At 31.3% G+C, this 24,534-nt stretch overlaps 1 protein-coding gene across 18 annotated transcripts in view; it reads left to right on the top strand.

Annotated features, from left to right (window-relative positions):
- Positions 1-24,534, top strand: part of LOC119616084 (transient receptor potential cation channel trpm) — a 236,896-nt gene that overhangs the window by 82,926 nt on the left and 129,436 nt on the right. The gene's annotated exons all lie outside the window — the stretch shown is intronic.

Here is a 24,534-nt window from a genome sequence, read left to right as displayed (position 1 = left end):
TTATGTTACCGCTGTTGTTTTTTCATTTGTATGTCAAGCTATTTGTTACTAATTAATATGCATATTTATTCGTAATTAAAAGAACGTTATTTTTCCTTTGCTTATAAAGAAGTAGATGTCTTCAGGGAGTACGGTTAGGGAATAAATAAGTTTCTTTACCTCAATAAAGCAACTTCTTGGTTTTGCCCAACGCCACTTACTTTTTTATTAACGTCAGTTTTAACTTTTTTGTTAGTTATTTCATAAACTGATTTTTACCTTTATTGTATGTTTTACGTTATTATGTGCATTAAGGGATGTCCTTAAGCAATTCAGTTGAAAATTAAAACTTGGATTTAACTTAGTTCCCATAGAAAAATTCTCTCGGAATTCGTTTAGATTTTAAACATTTTTTAAAATGTTCTTGTTTAACATAGAAATAGTTCGTTGAAGTCTTTAAGCATGTGTGCCTATAGTCTATGAATCTGTACAATAACAGTTTCAAATGCGTAAAGTTTCCCATATCTGGTCGTTGTTGACATACATACATATAAGTATTTTGGTACAGAATTTGTTTCGCGGCTGTTGAGCTGCGATGAACTCGAATGTGATATCAGATTTTCTTTGGGAGCAAAATGGACTTGTCCTAACATATTCATTTTAATATTATGAATTAATATTAAACATGCTAAATATTTCTAATGTGTTCTGAAGGATATAACATTGCCAAAGTAACAGCGTGCTGCTGCATCCAAATAGAGATACCGAATACTATAGAGATCTTTGAGTGCAATCAAATAATTAAAATGTTATTTGGGGTGTATTGATTTTGTCATTCCGTTTGAAACAGATCGAAATATTGGTTATAGACCCACAGTATATATATTCTGGGTCCTTATTGCATTCTAAGACGGTCTAGATATGTCTGTCCGTCTGTCTGTCAGTCTGTTAAAAGCACGATAGAGTCCGAACGGAATGAGCTAGAGGATTGAAATTTTCCACAAATATTCTCTATATGTTTGTTTGGTATTGAAAGTGGGCAATATCGGACCACGTTTGCGGATAGCCCCCATACAAGTGGACCCTCGAAAAACAGCTTTAAAGGACATAACTGTTTTAAAAGTGAAAAAAAAATGAAATTCGGGATCGGTCCATAATTTACCCTACCCCCCATATAAGGTCCCCTTCAAAAAATGACTTAAACGACCATTAGTGGTTTAAAAATACGAGTATAGAGATTAAATTCGACATAAGTAAGTTTCATACGAGCCAGAACCTGTCTACTGACTTTTATGAGATTCTACATATGATTGACCCCCATATAAGCTCCCCTTTAGAAAGTAACTTTAAAGCTCAGTACTGGCTTAGAAATACGAAATATTGAGGATCGGTTCATAAGAAAATTACTTTAACGATCATTGCTGACTTAAAAATGCGTGAACAATTATGAAATTTGATATAAGAAACATTTATAGGAATGTAAATCTACCTACCGAATTTTATGCGGAAAGTGATATTCGATGTAAAGATGTTTTATATGAACCAAAATCGGTCTAAAAAATTATGAAAAATTTTATAAAAACAGTCAATAATAAACCCTATCTGTCATATAAAGTCCTCTTCAGTTAATTTGATAAGTAATATCACCCTGATGTTTATAGGGAAGCATTCCTTTTACGGCATAGGGTTTGATGGTGGGTATATGAGATTCGGCACAGCCGAATATAACACTCTCACTTGTTTTAAAATTCACTTAGTTTTAGTCCTAATCCTGTAAATTTTTTGTTATGTAAAAATCTTTAAGCTTCTCTATTTATACCCTACACCACTATAGTGGGAAGGGTATTATGCGTTTGTGCTGATGTTTGTAACGCATTAAAATATTAGTACTATACCCACCTTAAAGTATACCGATCGACTCAGAATCACTTTCAGGTCGCAATTTTCAAGATAATTTGATGAAATACACGTTTATTTTGACCCAAGGACGAAGCCTATTGAAAATCGAAATCAATGATATATTCAAGATAAATGCTTTATTATGAAAAATAAATCACATTTAATATTCATAATTGGTGTAGGGTATCATATGGTCGGCCAAGCCCGACTATACTTTCTTACTTGTTTTACAATATTTTTTAATTCAGGAAATTCTAATATTTAATTAAAGGTAATATAGAGTAAAATACCACATTTTATTTAAAGCTCTTGATACAATAGTTGAAGTGCAGTAGCAGCAGCATCACTTAAGTACTTTATATACAAATTTACAGCAAAAATAATCCTCTAAGAGAGGAAACAGCTGAAGTGTTAACTTTTTACAGCAAAAGTGTATAAAATAAGTTCACATTGACCGCATGGTTTCATTGAATACAAACAATCATGAAAAATTAATTTTCCTCAAAATTTTACGCAATTGCACATAGGTATTCTTTAAAATATTTTTAAAATAACCAATTTGTTGAAAAGTGCTGACAAAGGAAATATGTGTGCAAAATAAACAAACAAATAAATATGTACGAGTATTTGTTTTTTATTTCCCACACAAAAATATAATTTTTTGTTCTCACTTAGAAATTGAAACATTCATATCTGGATAATAGTCTAGGGAATTTACAAAAACAAAACTCCAAAAAATTTTTTTGTTAAAAATATTGAAGAAATTGTTAAAACAGTGGATATAGAATATATAAAAGTGGATATAACATGTTTATTTGCTACATTTTGATAATTTAATTCAAACAATTTAAAGTGCAAATTCATTAAGGGATTTATAGTTCTAAAATTGAAAATAATTTATTATTAAAAAGTTAAAACTAAGCGAAGGAAATCAACCAAATTCACCACAAATATTTATTATTATCCTAAGCAATTTATTATTAAAAATCAGCAAAATCGGTTCACAATGTAAAATGTTATGAGTAAAAATTTCAGACTACCTCGAAAAAAATTACGTTTTTTTCTAATTCTTTTGAAGTTTTCTCACATATTTCGATGAATTTTGTCACAAATAATGACAAAAACGCACATATTTCATTGACAAATAAAGCTATATGGATAAAATTCGACTTGAATATGTTTTGTGTACGTAAAAATCATTCTACAAAATTTTTTACGGATCGGTTCATTATTGGTCATAGCTCCCATATAAGGCCCACTTCCGAAAATCACTTAAACGCATAAATTTCTTTGTCAAATAAAGTAATCTTGAGAAAATTCGACACAAATATGTTTTGTATTTATATGAATCACTCTACGAAATTTTTTCTAGATATGCTCCCATATAAGGTCCGCTTACGAAAATCACTTAAATCTTCTTTGAATAATAAAGCTATCGGGATAAAGTACGACTTGAATATGTTTTGTGAGCATATAAATCATTCTACCAAATTTTTTCTGCATCGGTCCGTATTTGGTAATAGCTCCTATATAAGGCCCACTTCAAAAAATCCCTTAAACGTACATATTTCATTATAAAATAAAGATATATTGATAAAATATGTTTTTTGTGCATATGAATCACTCAACGAAATTTTTCCGAATAGGCCCTTAATTGCTCATAGCTCCTATATAAAGTCCACTTCCCAAAATCACCTAAACGCACATATTTCATTAATTAATAAAGCTATTGGAGTAAAATTATGCTTGATCTTTATTTGCATATAAATCATTATACGAAATTGTTTCCTGATCGGTCCATAATTGATCACAACTCCCATCTAAGGACCTTTTCCGAAAATTACTTAAACGCAGATTGACAATCAAAGTTATAGGTATAAAATTTGACATAAATTTGTATTTTGTATATATGTATATAAATCATTATACGGATTTTTTTCCGGACCGGTCCATAAGTTGTCTTAGGTTCCATATAAGGTTAACTTCGGAAAATCACTTAATACCATTTTATTACCGACATGAGTATGTTCTGTGTATAGATAAATCATTCTTCTAAAATGTTCGAACTGGCCTATTAATATAAAATTTTTGGCAAATTAGATAGTTAAATGGGTTTTAATAAAAAGTAGCTTGCTGGTGGAGGGTATTTAAGATTCGGCATAGCCGACTTGGTTTTTCTAAATTATTTTTTTTCAATTTCATTTAAAAATAGTATACTATTAACTAACTACCCAGCAAAAATAAAACGAAGTATTTCCTGAAGAATTATATTTATCACCACTTCAAAAGTAGCACTAAGTGAATTTATTAAGCTTCTGTGGTAGCGATGTTTAATGATTTCCAATGAAGCGTTACCCACCAGAGACTCTGGTCTGCTACATTACAACGGGCGTATGGTCATCGTCACCCATACGTAATAAATTCCAAATTTGTTGCAATAAAATTAAGAATGATTAAGAATGATTTTTTGTTAAAATGCGGGATTGAAATCTAAGTCAGGATCAACCTTTAAAAAGCGGGATAATCCCGCTTTTGTCGGGATGTCTGGTCACGTTAAGTATGACGCATGTTTCGTAGTACTCAGTTCAAACCTCGAATTTTGAATTATGCCAGCTGCTCAATTACAGTAAGTCTGAGATAACTCAAGAAATTTTTCAAGAAAAATGAAAAACTAATTTTTTGTTTATGTTAATTATTTAATATTAATGAGTTTCATTTTACCCTCTGTACATTTTTTGTAAAGGTAAATAAATCTTTTCTAAAAAAGGCTGACACTATTTACATATTTTTATCTGAACGTGATTTACTTCTATTCGAAAATGACAACACATTGAAGTGTTAATTTTACAGCATCATATTTTTGTAATGAGTTCAATATAAATCCTTGTAAGAAATATTTTGGGTAAAATGATTTGTGGTTTTCTAATGGTTGCTCAAATTTATTTGATTTCAAATATTATGCTACATCAAAACCAAAATTAAACTAATTAGTTGAAATTGTTAACGAGGTTTTTATTAGGGTGTTTTTTTTTATTACACAAAATTTTAATTTTGAAAACTGTAAAAAGTGTGTATTTATTAAGTTAGATATATTAAGTGAAATCGTATAAAGTAAGTATGGATATTTTTTTAAAAAATAGGCTTTGTGAGATTCAAAACTATTTTAAAGGTTTATTTTTTAAATTATTATTAACTTTCGAGATTTCATTATAAAAATGCATAAAACTCTAAATTTTATTAAATAATTATTTCTCTGAAGGTCGCAAACTTTCTATGAAAAATCCCATTCTATTCAAAATATTCTTCTCTGTTATGTAAGACTTTCATTTGATTCCATAAGCAATTAGTGGAATAAACTGTCTTTCAGACAATGTAAAAACCAGGGTCCTAATGTACATACCATATCGAAACATTTTTCCATTTAGTTTTATTTAATATATGTAAATGTTAATATTCATAATACATCAGTATAAATACCAGTAAATTACCCAAATAATTTTACGTACCAATACCGTACTACCATAATTAAGTTTTTTTTTATAATATTTTTTATTTATCCAGTTTGTTTAATGGCTTACTTATTTCAACGGAAATATTTGTAGTTATGTTTTATTTATTTTTTAGAAATTTGTTACATTTACAGATTGAGAAATAAATATTTGCTTTCATTACCTAATACAGTGGGGATAAAACATTAGAAATTTAGAATAAAAATTGTATACTAATATCCAGAAGGAAAAAAGTACCGAAATTGATACAAAACGTTGTCAAAAGTGAACTTACCACGTTTGTTAACATTTTGAAAACGGAAGTGTATAAACAACCGTTGTAATTTTGACAACGCACCGTTGTCATTACAACAACCCATTATTGTCATTTTGTGCCATTTCAGCAATGCATCGTTGTAATTTCAACAACACATAGTAGTAAGACACCACCAGTCGTATATCGAATGTGCGTTTATGATTTGACAACGTCATGTGTTATTTATTATATTTTGTTGATTTGATAACGTCGTGTATTTTTGTTGTTGATTTGACAATTATCCGTACATACTTTGACAATGGATGTTATTGAAAAATTATAAACATTTTGGTGTCAATTTGATACCAAGCGTGTATAATTTGAAAATGTATTTTTTCCCTCTGTGTAAGTTTGTTTAGACAGTTGTTTAAGATTTAAATTTTTAAACTCCCAAACATATTTTTAAAAGCTTTGTTTGGTTCTAAAAATTTTTTAAAATTGAAGGATTTATTGCACTCATATTGAAAAAATATTTTTACGAACTGCTAAACATTTTATAATATTCATTATGCATTCTTTTTCCCCACGGTGTTGTATTCGAAGTTTTGCGACAGTTCTAATTTCAACAAAAGTGTCAATAGTCAAATTTGTGCGTGTCTCCTCGACGTAATAACGATTTGTGTAAATCATACGTTTTTTTTCTTCTAATACCCTAAACCCCAAGGCATGAATATACATATTTTTATTGGCGTAACGTCAGGTTTTTGGAAACCTTAGGAATACATAAACATGGTTTTACAATAAATATTGTTTATACTCATTGTATATTTAGTTATTCATTTACTGGATTAGATGTTGATTTTTATTATACCCTTTACCACTATAGTGGGGAGGGTATTATGCTTATTTGCTGATGTTTGTAACACATAAAAATATTGGTCCTACGCCCACCTTAAAGTATACCAATTGATCAGAATCACTGAGTCGATTTAGCAATGTCCGTCTTTCTGTCTGTCCACCTGTCCATCTGTGTGTCCATGTAAACCTTGTCGCAATTTTCAAGATAATTTGAGGAAATTGCACATACTCTTCTTCTGACCCAAAGACGAAGTCTATTGAAAATAGTTTGGTCCATTAGTTCGTATAGCCCCCATACAACCGTACACCCCGAATGGGGCTTTTGAGCTCATAAATATGTTAAATGTTCTTGTATCTCTTCAAAAATCGCCAAAACTTAGTTTTATATAAGTCCTAATGATACTGCTGATTTTCGTAATGATCGGGCCTCATTTGACCCTATTCTCTATACAAAGTCCACTTCAGAAAATGACTTGATGGTCAAAATTCACTTATGAACACTAATGTTAAGATGATATTCTGCATAAATAACTGATGTAGACTTAAATCCCTATACCAAAATTTATAAGGATAAGGCCATATTTACCCCCTGTCCCTATATAACCCCTCTTTTAGAAAATCCCTTTTATAATACAAGTTGTTAAAATATTCCTGAATTAAGGTAAAAATTAAATTAAATACTTTATTATTAAAAAAATAATCAAAATTTGTAATATAATCACTGGTGTAGGGTATCATACGGTCGGCCATGTCCGACTATAAATTTTTATTTCTTACAAACTGCATTTGGTTAAATATTTCTAACAGTATTAAATCTAATTACATACTTACATATAATTATTTACTGTAAATGGAACATGTTTTATATATTAAATGCTTATGGTCAGTTTTATAATAAAATTCATACTTGCAACCTAAATAATTGGTATTTTCATAAATATATAAAACTAGCTATACCCAGCGTGCTTTGCTACCCTAAAAACAGTATAAATAAAAACCGCACTGTACGATTTTTGAAGATTCTAGTTCTATTACTTTCCCAGTTATACGAATTTTTATTTTAATGCATGTCCACAATAAGGGTATGGTATTCGTAAAAAATTTTAGGATTCTGGATTCAAATATTCACATGTTGTTAGCGCAAAATTTAAATTTTATAGCTCTAATAGTTTCTCAGATATACAAATTTTTGTATTTTATTCATATAAGAAGTTCCAAGAACCCCAAATGAATATCCGCACATTTTACTTCCAAATATTCAATTTTATCTTAATTTTAAGATTCTAGATCTAATAGTTCCTAGATAAACGATGTTTTATTTTTAAATCATATGGTTGGTGCCACGTCCCCTCTAGAAAGTCCGCTTATTTTTTGTCCTAAGTATTCATGTTGATACTAAAGTGGATCCGAAAAATTAGAGGACTCTAGCTGTTATATTTTCTCAGATATACTAATTTAAGGTTTTCTTTATATGGGAGGGGCCACGCCCACTATAGCTATATAGCCATATGTTCACGTGGATGTCAAAGTTGTTCATACAAAATTTGGGAACTGTAGCTGTTGTAGTTTCTGAGATATGCGAATTTTAATAGTTATTATATATGTAGGCGTGGCACCTCGCCTACTTGAATTTCCAAAACAAAAGGTAGCGTATAGTTCCTTCCAGACATACCGGAAGACACTGTGAAAATTTCAAGAAAATCGGAATAGCCGTTTACCCGTCTATAAAGTCCAAACAAACATATATACATACAAACATACATGCATACAAACATACATACAATCACACATTCATTTTTATATATATGTATATAGATAATTTTTTTTAACACGCGGATAGTACGTGGCAGTTCTTTCAAAATGAGCCATTAACTGCAAATAAGCTATAGGTATCTAAGTAAGTATTCATGCTAAGCAAAAACTTTTATTACGATGTAAGGGATTAAAATGTTACAATTTTACACGAAAAAAGTACTTATCACGCTTGCTTACAAATAGGGAGATAAAGAACTACTTACCAAGATAGCTTGCGAATAAGGAGTTATGGAAGTATGTAAGTCATTACTAGACTTCTTCTATGTAATGCAAACGGTATATTGTTGCTGGGTATTTATATATAACAAAAAATCGAACTACATTTTTATTAGAACTGTATCAAACGTGTTTGAACACAAAAACATTTCCTGAAAATCACAAAAAACTGTTATCATATCCTATGGCACTGAATAATGTTGGTGTAGGCCATGACAACATCCATCCATTCACAATAAACTACAACGGACATTTACAATAACAATAGATATACTATTCGTTTCATTCGTAACATAATATTTACATTAGCCTTTTTAACAATACCCTAAATTAAAGTCTTTTGTTAACGTTTTTTTATAATTTCGCCTTGAACCGAAAACAAATGAAATGTATTACGGAAAACCCAAAATAAAAATACCAGCATTAAATGTTATTAAATCCATTTTGTCTGTGTAGGTTCTTAAAATATTTTTCAAATGCCTCAAGTTTTTTTTTTCTATTTTTGCTTTTTAAGATAATGAAACAATTTTAAGAATTTATCACAAGCAACAAGCTATAAAATGGCAACAACAGCAACAACGAAATACAAAAACTATTACAAATCTAAAAGATTAATAAAAGAAATGTCAGAAGGGAGTAAGTTTGCTGAAGTACAAAAGAATTCTTAAGGATTTCTAAACAAATAAGACTTTCTCCTTTCAAAAAAAAAAAAAAAAGATTTTTTGCTAAAACGAGTTCTTTAATTATACTTTTCATCTTTAAAAAATTCTCAGAATTTTCTTTACAAAATGTATTATACAATAATGTGAGCAGATATGTATGCGCACAGATTTATCATATTATTCTCCAATGGGCCTCTAACCATTAAGAGCCAATTGAATTTTATTGAGCAAAAAATAATCTCACAGTAAAATCGAGTTGAAAGAAATTGAACAAGTATGAGTTTATTTATAGAAACTTATGAAAATTATGCCAATTACATAAACTAGATTTATTCGTTTTCCAGCTAATATTTTCATCATTTAACAAATATTGTTATGAAAAGGTTCTAAGATGTTGGAATTTAAAGTACGTGAGGTGATGTGACAGAAATAGAATTAATAGAATCTTCACAAAATGTGGTTAACTTAAATATTTTTTGGGATATTCTCTCTAAAACTATAAAAATTAAATTCTAATTTTGGTTTAAAATTTTCCAGTGTGTGTGTATTTAGAGCAAAAATAAAGTTCTAACCTTAAACTTTTCCGCATGATTTCATTATTAAATATTTTCTTTTCCCTCAAATGCAATGGGTCAAGTTTCTGACCACAAAAATATACTAACGAGTATTTAACACAAAACTCACAAGACTATGATGAAGTATGTATGAATGAAAATATATACGAACATGTTTATTTATCCCATAGAAATTGACATATTTTAAACACTTTCATCTTATGCTTTCAATTTGAATGCAAAATGTTCATAAATAAGAATTTATGAGTACTAGGCTAGACCTTAAAAAAATATTTTTAATTCAGAAAATTAAATGTTTGACCGACTAAGAAGGGACTACTAAATAGAGGAAAGAGAAAAGAATAAATTAGTAAGTAAAGTGTGTGACAATACATTTAAACAAAAAGTCGAAAGGTTTCTAAATGATTTAACACCGTTGAATCCCAATCTGATCTCGGCATTTTTATCATATTAGGCATTTAGAGTATCATGTCCTAAAATTAAAAAAGAAAAATGTTGTCGTATTTGAGACGTTTAACAGTGGGAATACGCCTTTATTTATAAAGTTTGTTATATCGATACGATATCTCGAACACCCTATATGATGGAAATTCCGATGCCAGATTCATATTCAACGATGCTCAATCCTTTAGAAACGCATGGCCAAAACGACGTTTATTCAATTTATAGGATACGTTATCTCGAAAACCTGATGTGGTGGAGACATTTGTATACAAGATTCGGAATTAGCGGAGCTTAATCCCTTAGAAATTAATATTTTGGTCTCAACGGTAAAGCTCAATAGACATAGAAAGCGAAATAGAAATAAAAAAATAAAATTTTACTGCTATTAATTTCTGTTTCAGATTTTTATACACACCTTGATGGTAGGTATATTGATTTTGTTACTCCGTTTATAACACATCGAAATATTGGTCGTAGACCCACAAAAGTATGTATATTCTGGGTCCTTATTAAATTCTAAGACGATCTAACCATGTCTGTCCGTCTGTCTGTTGAAATCACGATAGGGTTGGAACAGAAAGAGCTAGAGAGTTAACTATTCAAATATTCCTTAGGTAAGGTTTGTTTGGTATTGTAAATGGGCAATATCGGTTCATGATTTCGCATAGCCTCCAAACAAAAACAGCTTTAACAGTCGTAATTGTTTTAAAAATACGTGTATAGCCATGAAATTCGACATAAATAAGTTTTATATGCGTCAAAAACTCTCTACTAAATTTTATGGGGATCGGTCCATAATTTACCCTTCCCCCATATAAGTTCCCCTTCAGAAAATTACTTTAACGCTCAAATAAGAGCACAGCGATGAAATTCGACATAAATAAGTTTTATATGTGTCAAGATCTCTCTACCAAATTTTATGGGGATCGATCCATAATTGGCCCTACCCCTCATTTATTGACCCTTTCAGAAAATTACATTAATATTTACTACCGACTTAAAAATACGAGTATAGCGATGAAATTCGACATAAATAAGTTTTACATAAGCCAAAATTTCTCTACCATATTTTATGGGAATCGGTCTATAATTGACCATACCGCCCATATAAGGTCCCCGACTTCAACGCTCATTACTAGCTTAAAAATACAAATACAGCGATGAAATTCGACATATGTAATCTTCTTACGAGCACAATCTCTCTACTAAATTTTATAGGGATCGGTCCATAATTAAACCTACCCCCCACCTACGGCCCGCTTCCAAAAATGATTTTAACGCTTATTACTGGGTTAAAAATATGACTATAGCGAGGAAATTCGACATAAGCAACATTTATAGGAACGTAATCTTCCTACCGACTTTCATGTGATTACTCACCCTGCTCCCCATATAAGGTTCCCTTCAGAAAAATACTCTAATTATTGGCTTAAAAATACCAATATAGCGATGAAATTCGACATAAATAAGTTTTATAGAAATCAAAATTTCTCTACCAAATTTGATGAGGATCCATAAGATAAATTAATTAGAAATAATTTTTCAAATGGCGGTCTAATGTTCGTTTACTAGTATGTGAGTGTATTCATATAAAAAACACAAATATATTTATACACCTGCGTATACCTACATACATATTCATAAACATACACAATTTAAAAGGTTGAAGATATGTATATGTGTATATTCTGTAATTAGTGTTTAGTAAAATAAACGATAGTATTATATACAAATGTTATTCATTCATTTATATACATAATCATTCATAATTACATTTATTCTGGCAACAAAAATCCTTGTTCATTCATGTTTAAAAGCCTTTACGTCAAAAGAATTCATTGCTAAATAAACCAAAAGTAAATCTTTAATATATTTTTGAATACCAGTGTATTTTAAAACTTATGTCTGGCTCAACCGATTTTGTTAATGTTATATTTTTTGTTACTAAATGCATACCTTTTTAACCGAGCCATGATTTTTAAATTATTGATGGTGGATATGAAACTATATCTGTTGGTAGTGCTATGAATTTAAAGGAATCACACGAAATCATCTTATTTTTGCAAAGAAAATGTATGATGCGAATATTAAAAATTTTTTTTCTAACCATGACGACGAATACAACATAAATTTTTGTCATTTCTCCGCAGAAATGGAGTATAGAATTTCATACTGCCATTTCGTGGCCATATCACCTGTTGGTAATTTGTATTCGCTTTTATCCATTCTTTCAATGGGATAAAAATGAGTGCTTTTCGATATTTTTATAAAATAGCGTAGAAAAACATTAGGATGACCACATTTATATAAGGGAACATAATTCCTTTTTCCTTTACTAAAATTAAATTAAAATTAATTTTTAAATATAATTGATAAACCGTTAGAATAAAAACCATTTTTAAATATTATACTTTAAAGTAATAATTTAAATTCTTGAAAACTCTTAATTCGGTTGCAATCTAATATATAGAGTATCAGTATGTTGCAGATACAAATTTCTTGTTTACTCTTATTTGTTTCCTATTTTATATTTTTTCATTCAATACAAATTCATTGTTGTTCAAATCTGCATGTGAGCTGTTATTTATTATAAGTCTTCCTTCCTTCCTTCCTTTGGTGTTTTTGCATTGTTTGAATATGCAAAGTTTGTTTTGTTTAATAGTCCATTAAAATAATAAATTTCGTATCTCTAATAATGGGCTTTACTTGCAACATGTTACGAGTATTTTGTGTGGGTTGATCGCACAAAATTTCAAAGTATGTACCTCTGTATTGAAAGTGTATTAAAAACATTTTATTTTTACTGTACGACAGTGGTTGGCATTATGAAATTCTATAATTAATTTGTTTTTGGTTTTATGGTAAGAAAAAAAATTTGGTTTTGTTATAAGTTTGACCAAACTATAAAGTTCAGTATTTGGAAGTAAACAAAAAGCAATCCTAATAAGTATACTAATATATATAAACATATATATTTATATATACCAGGCATGGGGGATAATGACTACATTTTCAATTACAATTACATTTGAAGTAATTGTAATTGAAGATTCACCAATTACAATTACTTATAATTGTAATTGTAATTGATTATTGTAATTGGAAAAATTTCAATTACAAATAATTGTAATTGGTTATTTCTTAATAACACATTTCAAGTAATTGTAATTGACCATGTAGTGAATTACTTTGTGTAATCATTACCCCCATGCCTGATATACATATACAAATCATTTTCTGAAGGGGTCTTCTGTATGAGGGCTAGGGTCATGTGAGGCCCGATCATAACAAAATTCGGCAGTGTCATCAACACAAGTAAAAAACTTAGTTGTACTGCTTACTGTCGAGATACGAAATACATAGTTATGAGCTCGGGATGAAATAATAGACCGATCATATGTACCATGTACCAAATTTCATTGAATTATCTTTAAAATTGCGACCTGTATTTAAATGTTTACATGGACGGACGGACGGACATAACTAAATCGACTCAGAAAATGATTATAAGTATACTTTAAGGTGGGTGTAGAACAAACATCAGCACAAACCCAATATACCCACCCAACTAAAGTCTAAAAACCCTTTAGATACATCAATACTAGAGGCAACTAGATTGTATAGTTTTAACTAGTTTTAAGCGAATAGTCTCTAAGGATATTTCGTAAATCCTAGCTGCCTTATTCATAAACATTTATCAAAGGTTTATAAGTAAAACAAATTTTGTAAGAAAATTTGATTTATAAACCTTTGACAAAAGTTTATGAATAAGACCCTTTAGCTTTTATAAAATAAAACAAGTGGGAAAGTATAGTCGGGCATGGCCGGCCATATAATACCCTACACCATGAGTATATTTTTAAAATTTTTATTTTTTTATAAAGAAACTTTTATGTTGAATTTTACCTTAATTCCAAAGTTTTTCTAAATGAGGCTTTATATATGAGTATAGGTGAAACATGAGCCGATCCTCATTAAATTTGGAAGAAGGATATATTTCTAAATAACAGTTTTGTTGAGTTTTATAGCGATACAAATGGTTACAAGTAAATTTTAGACCTTTTATACATTTTTTGAAGGGGGGTTTGTATGGGGGCTAGGGTCAAATAAGGGCCGATCATTACGAAAATCTGCAGTGTCATTTATACTTATATAAAACTATTTGTGCCAATTTTTAAAGAGATAATAGTATATTTGACGTAATTATGCCATAAAAAGCTCAAATCGGGAGGTTCGGTTGTATGGGGGCTAGGTGAGATAGTGGGCCGATTTCAACCATTTTCAATTGGCTTCGTCCCTGTGCCAAAAAACATGTTTGGCCCAAATTTCATCAAATTATCTTGAAAATTGCGGCCTGTATCTTGCGTACAAAGTTTAAATGGACAGCCAGCCAGCCGGACGGACGGGCATGTCTTAATCGACTCTAAAATGATTCTGAATCGATCGGTATACTTTAAGGTGGGTGTAGGACCAATATTTTTGTGTGTTACAAACATCAGCACAAACGTATAATACCCTCACCACTATAGTGGTGTAAGGTATAAAAAAATTTAGTCTATGACCTATAAGAAAAGATTTGTCAAAATTTTATCACTCTAACTGTTAGCTAGTTAGCCCATTTTTCTTATAAAAATTGAGGACTCCAGCTGTTGCAGTTTCTAAGATATGCTACTTTTAATATATTAATACTTAATTTATATGTGTACGTGAATTTACCAAATATAACTCAAAGAGCGCTACATATCCGACAAATTCCACTTGTAATTACTCGTAAAACATTCATACATGTCATTTAATAAAAATTGCAACATGAAATGTTCGCAAATAATGTTTTAAAATGCATCACCGGTTGCGTTTGAATGAAAAAACGATAAAACAAATCCATGTATAAACACTAAAACGCTCACAATCTAATGCAGATACACTTAAACACGTTGATATTTTTGTTTTCTACAAAATACAACAAATAACTAGGAAATAGAAGAAATTTGTTCGACGAGTGCGAGTTGAATGAAATGAATGAAATGCTTAAAATAACTAAAATGTTTCCAACTTTATTTACTGATACTTTCACACTGAGATGACGATGATGACGTTTGTGTGAGTGAGTGGCACATACTACGTGTCTGAAATATAATACTAACGAAATATATCGCATATGAGGGAATTCCTATTCATTAGGGTGATTAATTTCTTTATTTATGGGTGTTTAATACATATGTATGTATTTGTTTCCAATAGTTCAGTGCAATTTTGATGAAAGTTTATGGGAAACCCAATTATAAATACATATCCATATACTTTTTATAAAATGTTTAATATAAAATAGATTTCTGAAATAAAATAATGTATCACCCTAGTATCTACTCTTTCAGGGTTATTCCAATAAAACATATAGATATACATATGTATGTATGTATATTAGGGTGGTGAAGTTGCTGATGTCCCCGCCGAAAATTAAAATTTAGTTTATTTAGTTTAGTCCTGACGTCAATATTTGTTGAACTGGATGAAAGAATAACAAGTGAGTGTGTTATATTCGGCTGTGACGAATCTCATATACCCATATGCCATAAAAGAAATACTCCCCTATAAACATCAGGATCACTCATCAAATTAACGTACCGTTTTTCATAAAATTTTTTAGACTGATTTTGGTTCATTTTTACATCGAATATCATCGCTGTAATCTAATTTTTATGTCAGTAATTACCGTTAAAGTAATTTTCCCGAGGCAGGCTTATATGGGCGGGTAGGGTAAGTTACCGACACTTTCCGCATGAAATTCAGTAGGAAGATTTCCTATAAAAGTTTCTGATATCAAATTTCATAACACGTACACGTATTTTTAAGCCGGAAATGATCGTTAAAGTAAGCGGGTAGGGTCAATTATGGACTGATCCTCAATAAATTTGGTAGGGAGATTTTAACTCGTATAAAACTTATCGTTTTATCGTTTTACTCGTATTTTAAGGACAGTAATGAGCATTAAAGTCATTTTCTGAAGGGGAGCTTATATGTTAGGTAGGGTCAATCATATGCCAATTCTCATAAAATTCAGTAGAGAGGTTTTGGCTTATAGGGGTTAGGGTGAATTATAGACCGATGCACATAAAATTTGGCTAATAGATTTTGGCTCTTAAGAGATTCACTTATGTCAAATTTCATTGCTATACTCGTATTTTGAATCCAGTAGTGAGCGTTGAAATCATTTTCCGATGGGGACCTTATATGTGCGTTAGGGTCAAATATGGACCGATACAGGTTTTGGTTCGTAAGAGATTTACTTATGTCAAATTTCATCACTATACTCGTACTTTTAAGCCACTTGTGAGTGTTCTGAAGGGGACCTTATAAAGGGCCAATTATAGACCGATCCACATTTAATTTGGTAGAGAGGTTTTGGCAAGTAAGAAACTTACATATGTCAAATTTCATCGTTGAACTCGTATTTTTAAGCCTGTAATGAGCGCTAAAGTCATTTTCTGAAGGGGACCTTATATGGAGGGTAGGGTCAGTTATGGACCGATTTACATAAAATTTAGTATAGAGGTTTTGGCTTATATGAAACTGACACTTTTAAAACATATATGCCCGCAAGGCTTTTTTTGGGTCCACTTGTATGGGGCCTTTTCGAAAACGTGGACCAATGTTGCCCATTTTCAATACCAAACAAACCTATAGAGAATATTTGTGGGAAATTTCAACCTTCTAGCTCATTTCGTTCGGACTCTATCGTGTTTTCGACAGACAGATGGATGGCTAGATCGTCCTAGAATTTAATAAGGAATATATCAACTTTTGTGGATCTATGATCAATATTTCGATGTGTTACTGGTTACAAATGTGCTTACCCGACTTTTCCGGATTTAAAACCGACCTTACAGTTATTTTCTGTGTTTATTAGTATATTCTATTACCCAATGCCCCATTAACAAATTGTTTTATCGTGCTATTTGGAATAGTGTTTACATGAAGGTACAAATCAATATTTCTTCAAAAATCTTCTAATATCGACTAGGCTTAAAACCATTAACCAATTCCTTATTAGACATACGCTCTATACATCTGGCAACAAATCCTACCCAAAAAAATTAAATAATTTTATTAATAAAGACCACTCATTACCAAGTAATGTGTGAAATAACTACATTACCTACAATACTCATTACCAAAATTTGAAAATATTTTACTGGGATACTTTTTTATATTTCTTACAAAAAAATATACGCAATTTTAACTACAGGGCAAAAATTTTGAAAAATGATATCTTAGAATGAACCCATCTGTCATTTTCGGTGGGAACATCAATACGAACGGGGTTACCCTAATGTACAAACATATGAACATATCCGCGTCTACTTTTATAGAAATGTATGTGTATGTGTGTGGCATGTCACATTTCCTTCTTTTATACTAGTATGTATCTTAAGCAGCTTTAGTACACTTCCTTTATGTTTGATTTAATATCATTTTATATTTGTTTGTTTATTTGTGTACTAGTTACGTACACCCTGCAGTTCATGAAACTATCTTTGGCTTAACATCCCGAATAAGAGTATTTACAGACTAGCCTGGTCAGAGGACAACTGCACTAATCCAACATTGTAATCTTGTGTAGAGAAATGTTCAAAGTTAGAAACAAGAGGTGAAATCCTTTAGAATAACACTGCAGGGTATTAATGCGTGTATGTAGCTCCATGTGTGTACGTTTATTTAACCTTATTATCAAGTCGTCTATGCAATTAAAGTTTAAGCAAGGTCACAATAATGAATAAAACTCTTACGTGGAGCAAAACAACAAGTCGATAATGAAGAAAAGAAAAAAAAAACAAGAAATTAAAGCAATTTCAATGTCTTTAGAAAATTTCAGAAGAAAATTTCATTTTATGGAAAAAGCTAACAAGTAGCTACACTCAAATAACAACACGCTCTATTATGTTCAAGATTTTTCTTTCATTAAATTTATGAGGTATTTTCACCTGCATATTGAATGCTGTCGTTGTCTGTGAATATATTTGTACAGATATTTTAATAGTTCTCTAGGAATTCAAGTATTTAATTTTTTTTTGTGTTGAACAGGTACTTTAAATATTAATTTTGAAGATTTCTTCATGGAAATTTGGTTTTACTTTACTTTATATGAAAAAATGCACTTAGCTTTAATAAAATAATATTTATAAATGAAATCATAAATAGTTGAGAGTATAATGAATAAAAATAATAGTAATATTACTAACAAAAATTAAAATGTTTTCAAAAATGTATATTCTAATGCAAAAGGTGTTCCAAAAAGGACGAGACAATGAGAAAACGAAAAATTTCCTCCTTGTTTCATATTGAAAAGGCGCGTATATACCAATATATATATAGTCAATATAAAAGTCCTCTTAGCAAAGTTGCAAGCTTTTCAGTATGAATCTGGGGTGTTTAATGTTGCCCAACTATAAATAAATTCTTGTTTATAAATACATACATATATATGGGAAAACTTTAAAAATCGATGTCTTCCGATTTGGATGAAATTTGAAAAAAAATTAAAAAAATGTTTTTGCAAGGAATGAAGAAATAGCTATCTGATAGGGTGATCGATTATTCGACATTTCCCAAAACCGGTTTTCGAATAGTTCGAATAGTTGACATTTAAAAAAAACCGCTTGATATTTTTCAAATTCAGAAAAAACCGGTTAACCGGTTTTTCATTATAAATAAAAAAATATATTTTAATTTGAAAAACTTAATGTTTATGTTTAAATTTGATTAATAAAACATGGCCAGAAATGATTTTTAACAGTTTAAAAGATTATAACTATAGATCTAGTCGTCTGATTTACATTATTTCATTAATATAAAAAAATTAGGAAAAAAGTGGGACACTTCTGTTAAACATAAGGTTCTATGTAATCCTAGCTTATTTCAAAAGCCCTGTTTAGGACAACACTTCCATAAAATTTCAGCCGTAAATTAATTATTGTAAATTGAATATAATCTTAAGATTGATAAAATTTTATCAAACAGTTATCAATTTAACAAATAAATTTTTTTAATTAATTAGGAAAATCAAAAAAGTTTAACCAAAGGAGCTTTAGAAAAATATACGCTAGTTCCTCGACTCAAATAATTTTAAAATTTAGCTGTATTATTATTTACTTAAAAATTTCATTTAAATAATCTTTGAATACAAAGCAAATAAAAGTATTCGAAACCGGTTTTTAAAAAGTGAAAAAACCGGGTTATTCGATATTCGAAAAATCAACATTAAGAAAAAACCGACACTGGTAAAGCAGAAAAAACCGGTTTTAAAACCGGTTGAAAAATCGAGTCGATCACCCTACTATCTGAACTCCCTTGGACAATTGCTAGGACCAATAGGTGAAAAGTTACACTCATTTGAATAAAATCCTGTATGACCAAGATGTCCAATTTTGACCTCTAAGTCCGGTAGTTCTTGACCGATAGAGCTGAAAATTTGTGTCTGACCTTATATCCAATAGTACCTTAGTGCAAATTTCGCCAAAATCGATTTATTGATTTATCGACACGAAATTCCCCATATGTTTCTCTTTAATAATTATTTAGAAAATTAAAGCCCATAAAAGGACTTTAAAAATATTTAAATTTTTTGGTATCAAGCAAAGGTAATGATTTTTTCTTGTTTTATATGTTTTTTACAATATTTATTCCATAAATTTCTATATAAAAATGTGACATGTGCTAGAAGAATAAATTGCGTTTTGTTTATAAACATTTTTATTTTTCACAATTTATCAATGAATTACGCGACCTTCACTCTTCATGATGAATTAATTTAATATTTATGTTTCTTGTCATGAAATCGTACCTTGTTTGAGTATTTGCACTTTTATTTTTTTCAAATTTTCAAAATATAATATTTGTTGATATACAAATTTGTGTGGCTTTTGGCATACGAGTGAACTTATGATTTGTAAAAAGTTTTTTAGGTTCAAAGTTTAATTTCCTGTTTATTGCTGCAATCTATGAACATTTAAAAGTTGTATATACTGGCAAGAATATTGATTGCCTGCATGTTTTCAATTACTACATTAACACTTGGTTAGATTTAACTAAATATGTAAAATCAAAATATAAGGACTATGTCTATTGAAACTGGTAAAAATAAGCTCAATTTTTTTTTATTCTCGGAAGGGAGCTGTGACATGTACTTCATAAAATCGCTTTATTATGACATTGTTAAAAAATGAATTTGCTTTATATTAGTTTTTATGTTCAGAAATTAGTAGAACTTTCTGAAAATCTGTACTTAATTACTATGTTATCATTATTATCGCAGGACGCTTTATGAAGGTTAGGATTTTGATAACTTTTTAGTGTAAGCCATTTGTGTTAGTTGTTATCGTAAAGGTACGTTCACACTTTGATCGCTACAGAATATAATATGATCGTGTTTGGCAATGTTATGATCACATTCTGTTATAAGATCACAGACATTAGATAAATAGGAAAATAATATCTAATCAGAGCAACATATCACTGAACTGAAACTTCTAAACGAAAATTAAATTTTGGAAATTTCCGTTATTGCCTTTTTATACCCACCATCAATAAATTTGGGAGCATATTTATTTTATCATTCCCTTTGTAACGTATCGAAATATTGATCATAAACCCACTAAAGTATATATATATTCTGGGTCCTTATTGAATTCTAAGACGATCTAACCATTCCTGTCTGTCTGTTGAAATCACGATAGAGTCCGAACGGAAAGAACTAGAGAGTTGAAAATTTCCACAAATATTCTAATAGGTAAAGTTTGTTTGGTATTGAAAATGGGTAATATCGGTCAACGTTTTCGCATAGCCCCCATACAAGTGATCCCCTTCAGAAAAATCTTTAACGATCATTACTGCCTTGATAATAAGAGTATAGCGATAAAATTCGACATAAGCAAGTTTCTTATGAAAATTCTACGAGGATCGGTCCACAATTGACTCTACTCCCCATATAAGGTCCCTCAGAAAATGACGTCAACGCTCACTACTGAAAAATACGAGTATAGCTCTGAAATTAGACATAAGTAAGTTTCTTACAAATCTTACAAATAATTAATCCATCTCTCTACCGAATTTTATGAGAATCGGTCCATAATTGACCATACCCCCCATATAAGGCACCCTTCAGAAAATGCCTTTATGCACATTACTGGCTTAAAATTTGCGAGTTTAGCTATGAAATTCGATATACAGAAGTTAGATTCTTACAAACCAAAATCTACCGAATTTTATAATTGACCCCGATTGACCGTCCCTATATGTTCATGGTTTAAAAGTTGAACAAACATATTTTGTTTTTAAAAATTAATATTTTGTTAATCCGAAAGGAGTCCATAATTGACTATTTCAAACATCAACCTAATGCTTATAGTGGAGCAAGAATATAACACTCTTACTTGTTATTTTTACAGTTTTTTATCTGAAAGAAATGTTAGTTTTATGCTACCTAAAATTATATTGCAACATATGGTGGACATCGGACCATAATTCACCCTACCCATAAGGGTTCCCTTCAGCTATTCAAAATCATAATAACAGTGTAGCAACTTTAACCAGTTTTCTGAGGATCGGCTCATAATTAACCCTATCTCCCATATAAAGATTCCCTCAGAAAAATTCTTTAATGCTCATCATAGCTGTAAAGTGTGAATAATTTTATTCTTCTTAATTTACATTTTATAAAACATTATTCACTTTTTGCACCCTATAAAGCTGCAGGGCCGGATGGAATTTTCCCGGCACTTTTGCAGATGGAGGCGGAACTGGTTTCCGTACATCTGTCACAGATATTCACTGCATGCTTAAAATTGGCATATACCCCAGTTAAATGGCAGGATGCAAGGGTAATATTTATACCCAAACCAGGGAAACCTAGCTATGCGACCGATACCGGTCCTATCGACCGATAAGCCTTACGTCCTTCCTACTTAAAACCTTGGAACGGATAGTCGATAGCATGGTTAAAAGCAGCATACCATACAAAGACCTTAAATATAAGCAGCATGCTTATGTAAAGGGAAGATCGGTGGAAACCGCTTTAAATGAAGTTGTCCACTACAAAGGTGAATCTTTCGATAGCAAACTGTATACATTGGCGGTATGCATTGACATCGAAGGCGCTTTCAATAACGTGCACACTGATACCCTTATCCAATCCCTAGACCAGTTTTATGTTGACCGGGTGCTCCGTAACTGGATCAATTACATGCTAAGGAACAGATGGATAAGCTGCGAGATGTACGATATAACTATCAGGAAAAAGGTATTTCGCGGTATACCACAGGGTGGCATTTTGTCACCTTTACTCTGGGTTACCACGATTAATAGCCTCCTAAGGACCCTAACTGAGAAAGGACTTAGACCTGTCTGCTATGCAGACGATGTCGTAATACTTTTAAAGGGAAAGGATCCAAATTACTTGTGTAGAAGAGCTGAGGATGCTCTGAATACGGCCTTGAGCTGGGCTCAACCGAGAGGCCTCAATGTTAACCCGGCGAAGACGGAAATCTGTCTTTTCATAAGAAAGACAAAAATTTCTACATATACTGAACTTAAAATGGAGACACCACATAGAGGATAGGATCAACAAGGCACATCGGTGCTGGGCGATACGTAGAAGAACCATAGGCATGAAATGGGGTCTTAGTCCTACTATGACAAATTGGCTTTATAAAAGTGTAATTAGACCAATTCTAGCTTATGCTTCAATAATCTGGTGGACTGCTTTGGACAAAAAGTGTAATATCAAACTACTACAGGAATTTCAGCGTACATGATGCTTGAGTATAAGTGGTGCCATGTGTACTACTTCAACCAAGGCTCTGGAAACGTTGCTAGATATTCCACCCATTGAAACATATATAAGATATGAGGCGGCGCTTACAGCCGAACGGCTCTTTACTTTAGGCGAACTGGCCAAAAACGGTTATAGGACACGTCATCAATGTATACTGGACACATTGGAAGGTTATACACATTCATCGGACGTGCCTGATCGCATACCAGACACTGAATATGTCGGAAACTTTGAAACGCTAATCCCAGATAGAATGTCTTGGTCAAGAGGAACATTAGAGCAAATACCAGTAGGAATCCGTTGCTACACGGATGGCTCTAAATTAGGGGACAAAGTGGGCCTGGGGTTCTATATTCAAGACCCAGAAACAGAAATATACCACCGTTTACCTAATCATAACACAAGCTTCCAGGCAGAAGTACGAGCAATAACGGAATGTGTAAATTGGATTAGAATAAATATGGCGCCCACAGGGCTTAATATATTTACCGACAGACAGAAGGCAATTTGTGCGATATCAGGTGATAGAATTAAATCTAAGACCGTATTGGATTGTAAGAAAGCTTTAACTGAATACTTTCCCAGAGGTAAGGTTCACATCATATGGGTACCAGGCCACTCGGGAGTAGTCGGCAACGAAAGGGCGAATGTAATAGCTTTAAAGGGAAGGGAGCTCGATGTAGTTAACCTGACAAACGCAAAACCATTCGACGCAACAAAAGCTGAATTAAAAATATGGATGAGAGAATCCCATAAGGCCTCTTGGAATAATGAAACGGTGGGTAGAACCACAAAGATTCTATGGGGTGACCCTGATGAGAGCAAGACGAGAAATCTTCTCAAAATGAGCAAGTCTGAGGTTAGTATGATGGTTCGTATTCTGAGTGGACACACAGGATTACGAGTACACCTATACAAAATTGGATTCAATGCGGATTCAGACGAATGTAGAGCATGTGGAGAGGACAGTGAAACTCTGGAGCACTTTCTTTGCCATTGTCAGGAATTCGTCGAAGTTAGATCCAAGTATCTTGGAAGTGATGTTATTCCGGAAATAACATTCTTAACCAACACCGATTGGATGATTCTTAGGAATTACGTCCAGGAAACTGAGTTTCTGAACATGGAAAAATAATACATTCAGTGAACAATTTTTTTTTTCTTTCTTGAATTGGAGCGCACAACAGGCCCGATAGTGGCCTAGGTGTATTTCTTTGGATTTGATGTAGTATACATCCTCCTATCAACCTACCTATCATCACTTCCAAGGTACTTGGATCTAACTTCGACGAATGCCTGGCAGTGGCAAAAAAAGTGCTCCAGAGTTTCACTGTCCTCTCCGCATGCTCTACATTCGTCTGAATCTGCAAGTCCAATTTTGCAGAGATGTGCTCGTAATCCTGTGTGTCCACTCAGAATACGTATCATCATACTAACTTCAGACTTGCTCATTTTGGGGAGATTATTCGTCTTGCAGGGTCACCCCATAACTGAACTAACTAACTACAACATA

The sequence above is a fragment of the Lucilia sericata genome, unplaced genomic scaffold (assembly GCF_015586225.1).
Source record: "Lucilia sericata isolate MDLA Ls3-8-SP2 unplaced genomic scaffold, ASM1558622v1 Contig000002F_arrow, whole genome shotgun sequence".
In the NCBI taxonomy this organism is placed as follows: domain Eukaryota; kingdom Metazoa; phylum Arthropoda; class Insecta; order Diptera; family Calliphoridae; genus Lucilia; species Lucilia sericata.
The sequence above is the reverse complement of the archived record's forward strand: the minus strand, read 5'-3'. Positions and strand labels throughout refer to the sequence as shown.